This window comes from Oncorhynchus mykiss, chromosome 14 (genome assembly GCF_013265735.2).
Source record: "Oncorhynchus mykiss isolate Arlee chromosome 14, USDA_OmykA_1.1, whole genome shotgun sequence".
NCBI classification, from domain to species: domain Eukaryota; kingdom Metazoa; phylum Chordata; class Actinopteri; order Salmoniformes; family Salmonidae; genus Oncorhynchus; species Oncorhynchus mykiss.
Genome location: NC_048578.1, coordinates 4729294 through 4740124, shown reverse-complemented (window position 1 = coordinate 4740124; position 10831 = coordinate 4729294). Strand labels below are relative to the sequence as shown.

General features: G+C 42.2%; 1 long non-coding RNA gene across 1 annotated transcript; it reads right to left on the bottom strand.

Annotated features, from left to right (window-relative positions):
• Positions 1-879: 879 nt before the first annotated feature.
• Positions 880-9386, bottom strand: LOC110488588. The gene is made up of 3 exons (XR_002468449.2): positions 9197-9386; positions 8574-8722; positions 880-1087 (listed from the first exon to the last, which is right to left on the bottom strand). It is a non-coding gene; the product is annotated as an uncharacterized LOC110488588 (long non-coding RNA).
• Between the last annotated feature and the right edge of the window lie 1445 nt (positions 9387-10831).

The following is a 10831-nucleotide window of genomic DNA, read 5'->3' as shown; positions in this document are numbered from 1 at the left end:
TGAAGATTTTGGACAACTATGGCTTATTATCTCTTAGTGGATTAGTACTAGTTTATATCATTACACCTCTGTACCAGACAGAAAGCAGAGCTCCAGTGATAACTAAAATCCCAGTCTTAAGCACAAGCACACACACATGCACACGCACGCGCCCTCACACGCACACACACTGTTCACACAATTCTCAAATCCGTAAGAGGACAGCTGCATAGGCGTTTCGGGCTTGGGAAAAATGGATAATGGAATCTGGCCAATCAACTTCCTTTCCTCTGTGACAAACACCTGTTTTTCTGTGTCTGCTGTGGTTTAGGCTAAACACAGAATATGGATGGATGAGAAATATCACTGGGAGATTAATGGACGCATACAGACAGATACTCCGAGGATTAAGACCTACATACAGATCTCATTTCCAGCATGCTGTTTTGTTGATGTCACCCAGTACAGAATACATGATTTTCTGCTTGTATAGGAGTTCGTAGAGTGAACGCGTTAGAATTCAATAGAGATTATGCAAATTATCTTTATTATATATCCTGCCCTTAATTCACCAAACCCTGCCATAATTAACTAACACATCCACCATGAACAAAAAAAAACAGGCACGCATCGGGTATTAAAATCCAAATGTCTCTTTAAAACCTTTTAACTTTCAAACGAGATGATATCACGATGCCGACTAGCTGCTGACGTCCCTTGCCGTGTTTGTCAGTCAGGGATGGAGAGATGGGGGGGGGGGGGAAGGAAGGATGCTGATTTTGAGGAGAAACGATAGATAGCTAACGCATCGGAGGCAGACATCAGCCACTCAATCACTCTAGATCTACCAGAGGACACCAACAGAGAAAACACATTACCCATGTCTTGTTTTGTCGTGTTTATTAGATTCAGAGCTACCGCCGTACACCCCTCCGGGTCATATGACAATCTCCATTCTCTTTTCTTTCCCCAAAGTTTCTCCCAAACTGCTGAGAGTTCTTTTTTTGATTTGGATCTTCTTTTTTTTCCCAGGGTGCTTTTCTGTATCGTATCTCCCCATGAGCCCCTTCATCGGTGACTGCCTGGCGGTGGCAGTGGTGTCAGGGAGCTAACGACAGAGCAGAGACAGACATTAGACACAGGAGAGAGAGACTCGGGAGGTAGAAAGAGAGAGAGCGATACGAAGGAAAGAGCTCATTTGAAGTGCCTGTCTAAGAGTAAAAGAGGGCTCTTTAGAAAAAGAAAAAAAAAACAGTATAAGTGAAACACAAAGACATTATCAGGCTCTTTCATTCCTCCGTTTTTTCCAGCAAAGACAAGTAAACACATCTGCATATCTGAGTCATTGGTTCCAAGGGAGCTGTTATGAGCTATGACCTTAAATCTATCCTCTCTTCCTCTGTCTCTCTCTCTCTGTCACTCTCTAGAGTGTATCGCTAAAGCTAGGAATTTAAGCAAACCCTCATTGAATCGAGCCCTATGCCTCTCCTCTCTTTGTTTAGAACTGTGTCCCTAGGTCTCTCCTCTGTTATCGAGGGAGAGACTGTGGTGTGTGTCGGTACCAATTAGTGTCCAGTTGATGGTAAACTGGCATGAGCCGATGTTCTGGAGCGGGCCAAGGCCGGTCAGGGCCTCTGTCTCTGCTGCTACCATCACCTGGAACTACCAAGCGTGCGGGCCCTACGGCCACATCTCAGCCAGGACTACGGTCAACACACACACTTCTAAAAAATACATATACACACACACACACACACACACACACACACACACACACACACACACACACACACACACACACACACACACACACACACACACAGTCTCTTTTCAACAGTGTTAGAGAATGTATCTTTTATATACAGTATGTGTGTGTGTCTCTTATAAGTATGATCAACTGAACACACTGTTTCAATGACAGACCTTGGCCTGGTCTTCAGTAGCCCTGAAGACCTGCACACTCTCCGCTCTCCTTTAGCCACTGTCACTGTTCTGTCACTGTACATACAGGGAGAATGACTGATCCGTTTCACTTAACCCTGTCACCCTCATTAAACCCCTGGGCCTCCAGGAGCCCAGCTCACAGAGGAGGAAACAAACACCATTGGGTAACTAATAAAAGTGAGGAAGACTGAACAGTTTAGGGTTGTCTCGATTTGTCTCTTTCTCAATTCATTTCAAACGGCTTTATCGGCATGGAAAGTGTTGAACACATACAATGCCAAAGCAAACATAGGGATGGGACATTAGGGATGTGTATCTTTCCCTTTCAAGACGAATGGATACGTGTTTAGTAGAGACATGGGCTCCGATACAGGAATGTTATGTTTTAGTTTGAAATTCATTCTGCGAGATTCAGTTTGATTAGAGCAGTGGTTCCCAAACTTTTTATAGTCTCATACCCCTTCAAACATTCAACCTCCACTTGCGTGCCCTCTCTAGCACCAGGGTCAGTGCACTCTCAAATGTTGTTTTTGGCCATCATTGTAAGATGCCACACATACACTACACAATACATTTACTAAACATTAGAATGAGTGTGAGTTTTTGTCACACCCCGACTTGTAGGAAGTGACAAAGAGCTCTTATAGGACCAGGGCACAAATAATAACATAATAATAATAAATAATGTTGCTCTTTATTTAGCCATCTTACATATAAAACTTTATTGGTTCATCGAAAATTGTGAATAACTCACCACAGTTTAAGGAGAAGGGTGTGCTTGAAAGGATGAACATAACTCTGCAATGTTGGGTTGTATTGGAGAGAGTCTGTCTTAAATAATTTTCTACACACAGTCTGTGCCTGTATTTAGTTTTCATGCTAGTGAGGGCCGAGAATCAACTCTCACATAGGTACATGGTTGCAAAGGGCATCAGTGTCTTAACAGCACGATTTGCCAAGGCAGGATACTCTGAGCGCAGCCCAATCCAGAAATCTGGCAGTGGCTTCTGATTAAATTCAATTTTCACAGAACCACTTGTTGCAATTTCGATGAGGCTCTCTTGTTCAGATATCGGTAAGTGGACTGAAGGCAGGGCATGAAAGGGATAAGGAATCCAGTTGTTTGTGTCATCCGTTCGGGAAAGTAAATGCGTAATTGCGCACCCAACTCACTCAGGTGCTTCGCTATATCACATTTAACATTGTTCGTAAGCTTGAGTTCATTTGCACACAAAAAATCATACAATGATGGAAAGACCTGTGTGTTGTCCTTGTTAATGCAGACAGAGAACAGCTCCAACTTCTTTATCGTAGCCTCAATTTTGTCCCGCACATTGAATATAGTTGCGGAAAGTCCCTGTAATCCTAGATTCAGATCATTCAGGCGAGAACAAACATCACCCAGATAGGCCAGTCATGTGAGAAACTCATCATGCAAGCGGTCAGACTAGTGCAAATGATGGTCTGTAAAGAAAACTTTAAGCTTGTCTCTCAACTCAAAAAAACGTGTCAATACTTTGCCCCTCGATAAACAGCGCACTTCTGTATGTTGTAAAAGTGTTACATGGTCGCTGCCCGTATCATTGCACTATGCAGAAAACACACCAGAGTTCAGGGGCCTTGCTTTAACAAAGTTAACCATTTTCACTGTAGTGTCCAAAACGTATTTCAAGTTGTCAGGCATTCCCTTGGCAGCAAGAGCCTCTCGGGGGATGCTGCAGTGTACCCAAGTGGCGTCGGGAGCAACTGCTTACATACGCGTTCCCACGCCACTATGTCTCCCTGTCATGGCTTTTGCACCATCAGTACAGACACCAACACATCTTGACCACCAAAGTCCATATTTTGTCACAAAGCTGTCCAGTACTTAATATCCTCTCCTGTTGTCCTGGTCTCCAGTGGTTTGCAGAAGAGGATGTCTTCCTTAATTGACCCCCCCATAAATGTAACGGATGAGTCTGTTGACTCATACAGCTGTATTGCATAGAATTCACTGGCTTGTATGCAAAGCAGAAATTGTTTCAAAACATCTCCTGCCATGTCACTGATGCGTCGTGTGATGAAGGCACTGTCTGTATAGTTTTTCTTGGCCTTTCCCCCCTGCATTGTCCCAGCCATATCCGCGGCAGCAGGAATAATTAAGTCCTCCACAATAGTATGGGGCCTGCCTGTCCTAGCCACTCGGTAGCTCACCATATAAGATGTTTTTAGCCCCTTCTTATTAATGGTATCTGTTGCTTTTATACATGGCTAACTACTCGAAAGTCGTCCTAATTCTCACTCAAAAAATTCCAGTGGCTTATTTTTCAAATTGGCTGATGGTTTAATTTTATTTTTGGCAGTGAAACGAGGCTACTCATGAAAGAAAAAAACCTCTCCCAAATGTATAACCCCGTTGGAAAATATAAATTGACTGTGAATCACATTATTATTTGGCGTACCCCCCCCCCCCCCGACTGCATTGTTTGGGAATAGCTGGATTAGAGGAACAAATGGAGCTCATCAGCTGACATACAGTGGGGCAAAAAAGTATTTAGTCAGCCACCAATTGTGCAAGTTCTCCCACTTAAAAAGATGAGAGAGGCCTGTAATTTTCATCATAGGTACACTTCAACTATGACAGACAAAATGAGAAAAAAAATCCAGAAAATCACATTGTAGGATTTTTTATTAATTTATTTGCAAATTATGGTGGAAAATACAGTGCCTTGCGAAAGTATTCGGCCCCCTTGAACTTTGTGACCTTTTGCCACATTTCAGGCTTCAAACATAAAGATATAAAATTGTATTTTTTTGTGAAGAATCAACAACAAGTGGGACACAATCATGAAGTGGAACGACATTTATTGGATATTTCAAACTTTTTTAACAAATCAAAAACTGAAAAATTGGGCGTGCAAAATTATTCAGCCCCTTTACTTTCAGTGCAGCAAACTCTCTCCAGAAGTTCAGTCTGGATCTCTGAATGATCCAATGTTGACCTAAATGACTAATGAGGATAAATACAATCCACCTGTGTGTAATCAAGTCTCCGTATAAATGCACCTGCACTGTGATAGTCTCAGAGGTCCGTTAAAAGCGCAGAGAGCATCATGAAGAACAAGGAACACACCAGGCAGGTCCGAGATACTGTTGTGAAGAAGTTTAAAGCCGGATTTGGATACAAAAAGATTTCCCAAGCTTTAAACATCCCAAGGAGCACTGTGCAAGCGATAATATTGAAATGGAAGGAGTATCAGACCACTGCAAATCTACCAAGACCTGGCCGTCCCTCTAAACTTTCAGCTCATACAAGGAGAAGACTGATCAGAGATGCAGCCAAGAGGCCCATGATCACTCTGGATGAACTGCAGAGATCTACAGCTGAGGTGGGAGACTCTGTCCATAGGACAACAATCAGTCGTATATTGCACAAATCTGGCCTTTATGGAAGAGTGGCAAGAAGAAAGCCATTTCTTAAAGATATCCATAAAAAGTGTCGTTTAAAGTTTGCCACAAGCCACCTGGGAGACACACCAAACATGTGGAAGAAGGTGCTCTGGTCAGATGAAACCAAAATTGAACTTTTTGGCAACAATGCAAAACGTTATGTTTGGCGTAAAAGCAACACAGCTGAACACACCATCCCACTGTCAAAAATGGTGGTGGCAGCATCATGGTTTGGGCCTGCTTTTCTTCAGCAGGGACAGGGAAGATGGTTAAAATTGATGGGAAGATGGATGGAGCCAAATACAGGACCATTCTGGAAGAAAACCTGATGGAGTCTGCAAAAGACCTGAGACTGGGACGGAGATTTGTCTTCCAACAAGATAATGATCCAAAACATAAAGCAAAATCTACAATGGAATGGTTCAAAAATAAACATATCCAGGTGTTAGAATGGCCAAGTCAAAGTCCAGACCTGAATCCAATCGAGAATCTGTGGAAAGAACTGAAAACTGCTGTTCACAAATGCTCTCCATCCAACCTCACTGAGCTCGAGCTGTTTTGCAAGGAGGAATGTGAAAAAATTTCAGTCTCTTGATGTGCAAAACTGATAGAGACATACCCCAAACGACTTACAGCTGTAATCGCAGCAAAAGGTGGCGCTACAAAGTATTAACTTAAGGGGGCTGAATAATTTTGCACGCCCAATTTTTCAGTTTTTGATTTGTTAAAAAAGTTTGAAATATCCAATAAATGTCGTTCTACTTCATGATTGTGTCCCACTTGTTGTTGATTCTTCACAAAAAAATACAGTTTTATATCTTTATGTTTGAAGCCTGAAATGTGGCAAAAGGTCGCAAAGTTCAAGGGGGCCTGTCACGTTCTGACCTCTATTTCCGTTGTTTTGTATTTATTTAGTATGGTCAGGGCGTGAGTTGGGTGGGCAGTCTATGTTTGTTTTTCTATGTTTTGGGGCATTTCTATGGTTTCGGCCTAGTATGGTTCTCAATCAGAGGCAGGTGTCATTAGTTGTCTCTGATTGAGAATCATACTTAGGTAGCCTGGGTTTCACTGTGTGTTTGTGGGTGATTGTTCCTGTCACTGTGTTTGTTGTCACAGGATAGGCTGTATAGGTTTTTCACGTTCCGTTTGTTGTTTTGTAGATTTAAGTTATTTCATGTATCGTTCATTTTCCATTAAAGAACATGAGTAACCACCACGCTGCTTTTTGGTCCGCTTCTCCTTCTACAGACGAACGTCGTTACAGGGCCGAATACTTTCGCAAGGCACTGTAAGTATTTGGTCAATAACAAAAGTTTATCTCAATACTTTGCTATATACCCTTTGTTGGCAATGACAGAGGTCAAACATTTTCTGTAAGTCTTCACAAGGTTTTCACACACTGTTGCTGGTATTTTGGCCCATTCCTCCATGCAGATCTCCTCTAGAGCAGTGATGGTTTGGGGCTGTTGCTGGGCAACACGGACTTTCAACTCCCTCCAAAGATTTTCTACGGGGTTGAGATTTGCAGACTGGCTAGGCCACTCCAGGACCTTGAAATTCTTCTTACGAAGCCACTCCTTCGTTGCCCGGGCGGTGTGTTTGGGATCATTGTCATGCTGAAAGACCCAGCCACGTTTCATCTTCAATGCCCTTGCTGATGGAAGGAGGTTTTCACTCAAAATCTCACGATACACGGCCCCATTCATTCTTTCCTTTATACGGATCAGTCGTCCTGGTCCCTTTGCAGAAAAACAGCCCCAAAGCACGATGTTTCCACCCCCATGCTTCACAGTAGGTATGGTGTTCTTTGGATGCAACTCAGCATTCTTTGTCCTCCAAACATGACGAGTTGAGTTTTTACCAAAAAGTTATATTTTGGTATCATCTGACCATATGACATTCTCCCAATCTTCTTCTGGATCATCCAAATGCTCTCTAGCAAACTTCAGACGGGCCTGGACATGTACTGGCTTAAGCAGGGGGACACGTCTGGCACTGCAGGATTTGAGTCCCTGGCGGCGTAGTGTGTTACTGATGGTAGGCTTTGTTACTTTGGTCCCAGCTCTCTGCATGTAATTCACTTGGTCCCCCCGTGTGGTTCTGGGATTTTTGCTCACCGTTCTTGTGATCATTTTGACCCCACGGGGTGAGATCTTGCGTGGAGCCCCAGATCGAGGGAGATTATCAGTGGTCTTGTACGTCTTCCATTTCATAATAATTGCTCCCACAGTTGATTTCTTCAAATCAAGCTGCTTACCTATTGCAGATTCAGTCTTCCCAGCCTGGTGAAGGTCTACAATTTTGTTTCTGGTGTCCTTTGACAGCTCTTTGCTCTTAGCCATAGTGGAGTTTGGAGTGTGACTGTTTGAGGTTGTGGACAGGTGTCTTTCATACTGATAACAAGTTCAAACAGGTGCCATTAATACAGGTAACGAGTGGAGGACAGAGGAGCCTCTTAAAGAAGAAGTTACAGGTTTGTGAGAGCCAGAAATCTTGCTTGTTTGTAGGTGACCAAATACTTATTTTCCACCATAATTTGCAAATAAATTCATTAAAAATCCTACAATGTGATTTTCTGTATGTCATTGTTGAAGTGTACCTATGATGAAAATTACAGGCCTCTCTCATCTTTTTAAGTGGGGGAACTTGCACAATTGGTGGCTGACTAAATACTTTTTTTGCCCCACTGTATCTCTCTGTATGTCACAAAATCAAATGGTTTAGACCTTTTGGAAGTTAAGGAATGATCTTCTCTTCTCCTCCTACTTTGAATAATACTTTTAAGATAAATTGGGCTAAACATTTCTTAAAGAATCCAACTTCATCGTGAAATCCCTCATTATATCTTCTCCCGTTTTTGGTGGCTTCATTTGATGTTACTTTGTAACTATAACATTGATAAGATTCCTACAAAATGATCTGATTTGTCCTAGACAAGTATTGTTAGCGTGGTCGTTAATATATAAACATAATTTCCCCCTGCATAGGTATTTCATTTGGAACAGTAAGGATATTTTGTATAGAAACAAGTCTTTATGATGTAACAATCATATCCTGCTGGTGAGACAACTTTTTAATGCAGAAGGATTGTTACTCAATTATGTGGATTTAAAAAAAAATCTTGTTACAATATCCCTGTTACACCTAGAGAGTTCGCCATGATCTTTGATGCTATTCCATCTGGAACTCTCATGTTGTTCAGAGGTGCAACCAGACCTCACCTTCTTGACCTACCCTCCTTAATCCAGTTGACTCTCCAATAGGAACAATGGGATTCTCCTTGCTCCATCAGGACAACAGGTCTGTACGTGCTTTATTTCAAAGGGATATTGTATCCATTCCTTATGTCACAACTTACTGGAATAAATATCTGTTCGGGGAAAAAAACGTGGTTATTACCACACTAATACCTGCTTGTTAACATGGTCAAAGAGGTCTCTTTCAGAATGATCCATAAGTAATACACACTGCGAATCATTACAGGAAGAAACTCAAAAGAGACATTTACATGAACTGTACTTTTTGAGGTGTGCATCCAGAAACAGTGTAAAGATAAATCAATCTAATTGTGCTAATGGCAAAATGTAATGTTCATAAATGTACATTCACTAATAAAAAAAAAGCACTCTTCCACAAGGAATTCGAGCAGTACATTAAGACCATTTCTATATTCTTCTAATAAGAAAGATGTTTAAACAATCAATACATGTGTGTCTTTTAAGGTCTTTGTATAATCTGTCATTTGTTGTACCCCCTAGCATATGTTGTCTTTGACTGTTTGTATACTGGTGTTTCTGCAATACATTGAAAAAATATATTTTTTAAATGAACAAAAAACAATCACCTGTATCATCTGTACCCTGTATATCTTAAAATGACCACAAACACTGATTGTTTAAAGCAAAACTACCAAAACGATTGCTGATGGTGAACCTGAACAATCAAAATAAAATCGAATGTAAGCCGATCTGCATGTACAAGCAGATGGAGGTTGTGTCACTGGAGGTAGCTTAGGCTACAGTTTTCCGGCAACACACAATTTTCAACAGGGCATTGGACAACAATAACCTAGCAAATGACGTTGGTTGTGACGCAACTAATGCAGCCTTAATACTGCCCAATCAATTTCACAAACATTGGAATGCTGTAGGTGACGCGCAAGAGGCGCAAGATCAAGAATCGGCCTACCTCTCGTTGGTCAGCACACGAAGCTGCGCTGGGCGCAGTTTGACTAGGCTACTGAACCTATGGTTGTTCAGGCGTTCAAAATGACTTGTAGATCACTAGCCAGGTTTCCGTTGCAAAATCAATGTGCTCAATAATGTTTCTTAGCAAGACAAGGATTGTTCTGACTTTCAACAATGCCTGATTTGCTTCGCTTTGCTTTTCTGGTTGGCTGGATGCAAGTTTCACGATCCAATGTATTTCAGCTCTACAGGAGTGCACGTTTCACCATGGCACGGACTGTGGCAACACGTTGGCACATGAGCATTGTTAGAATATGGCAAATATGATTCAATTCTTGCATCTGCACTCTACCCATGGTGGCTTTTGCACTGAGACGTGAAACAGATACAGTAGGTGGAATGGCATACAGGCTGTAGTCAATTTATGAATGCACAATTTGTCTAAATGCATAATGGAAACACTTAAACCACTTTATTCGACACTCTAGTTAAGGAAAAGTACGGCAAATATATCTTAGTGATGCATAAGAGTAGGAGACTCAGATACAACCTCCTAATAGGTTAAGGTAAGACGACGAAGCGTTGGGAGTCAAGATACACTTTATGTTTATTATGCTTCATACGAGGAATGATGTTTGTGTGCTTGTGTGTGCCTGTGTGAAAGAGAGTGTATGAGCATAGGCGAAGCGGTGCGGCAAAGTATTATATTTTAGAGTGAAAGTTGCTCCTTCATGGAACTCCCTGTCAGCAGTCTATTGTCCATGCGCTCGCCCGCCTGTGTGCGCTCTTTCACCGAAACTCACTCTTTCACCGAAACTCGTTTAAACCTGCCTGAAGGCTAATATAAAGGCTGTAGGCTAAAAACAGCCCCATAGCCTTGTAGTCTTATTATACTGAGATTTTGCATGCGCTGCATTCGTTGCCTTCCTTTTAGACAGAATAAATGGCCTGGGTAGCCATTTGATTAGATGTTCGGGAGTCTTATGGTTTGGGGGTAGAAGCTGTTTAGAAGCCTCTTGGACCTAGACTTGGTGCTCTGGTACCTTTTGCCGTGCGGTAGAAGAGAACAGCCTATGACTAGGGTGGCTGGAGTCTGATAATTTTTAGGGCCTTCCTCTTACACCGCCTGGTATAGAGGTCCTGGATTGCAGGAAGCTTGGCCCAATGATGTACTGGGCCCTATGCACTACCCTCTGTAATGCTTTGCGGTTAAGGCGGAGCAGTTGCCATACCAGGCAGTGATGCAACCAGATGCTTTCGATGGTGCAGCTGTAGAACCTTTTGAGGATCTG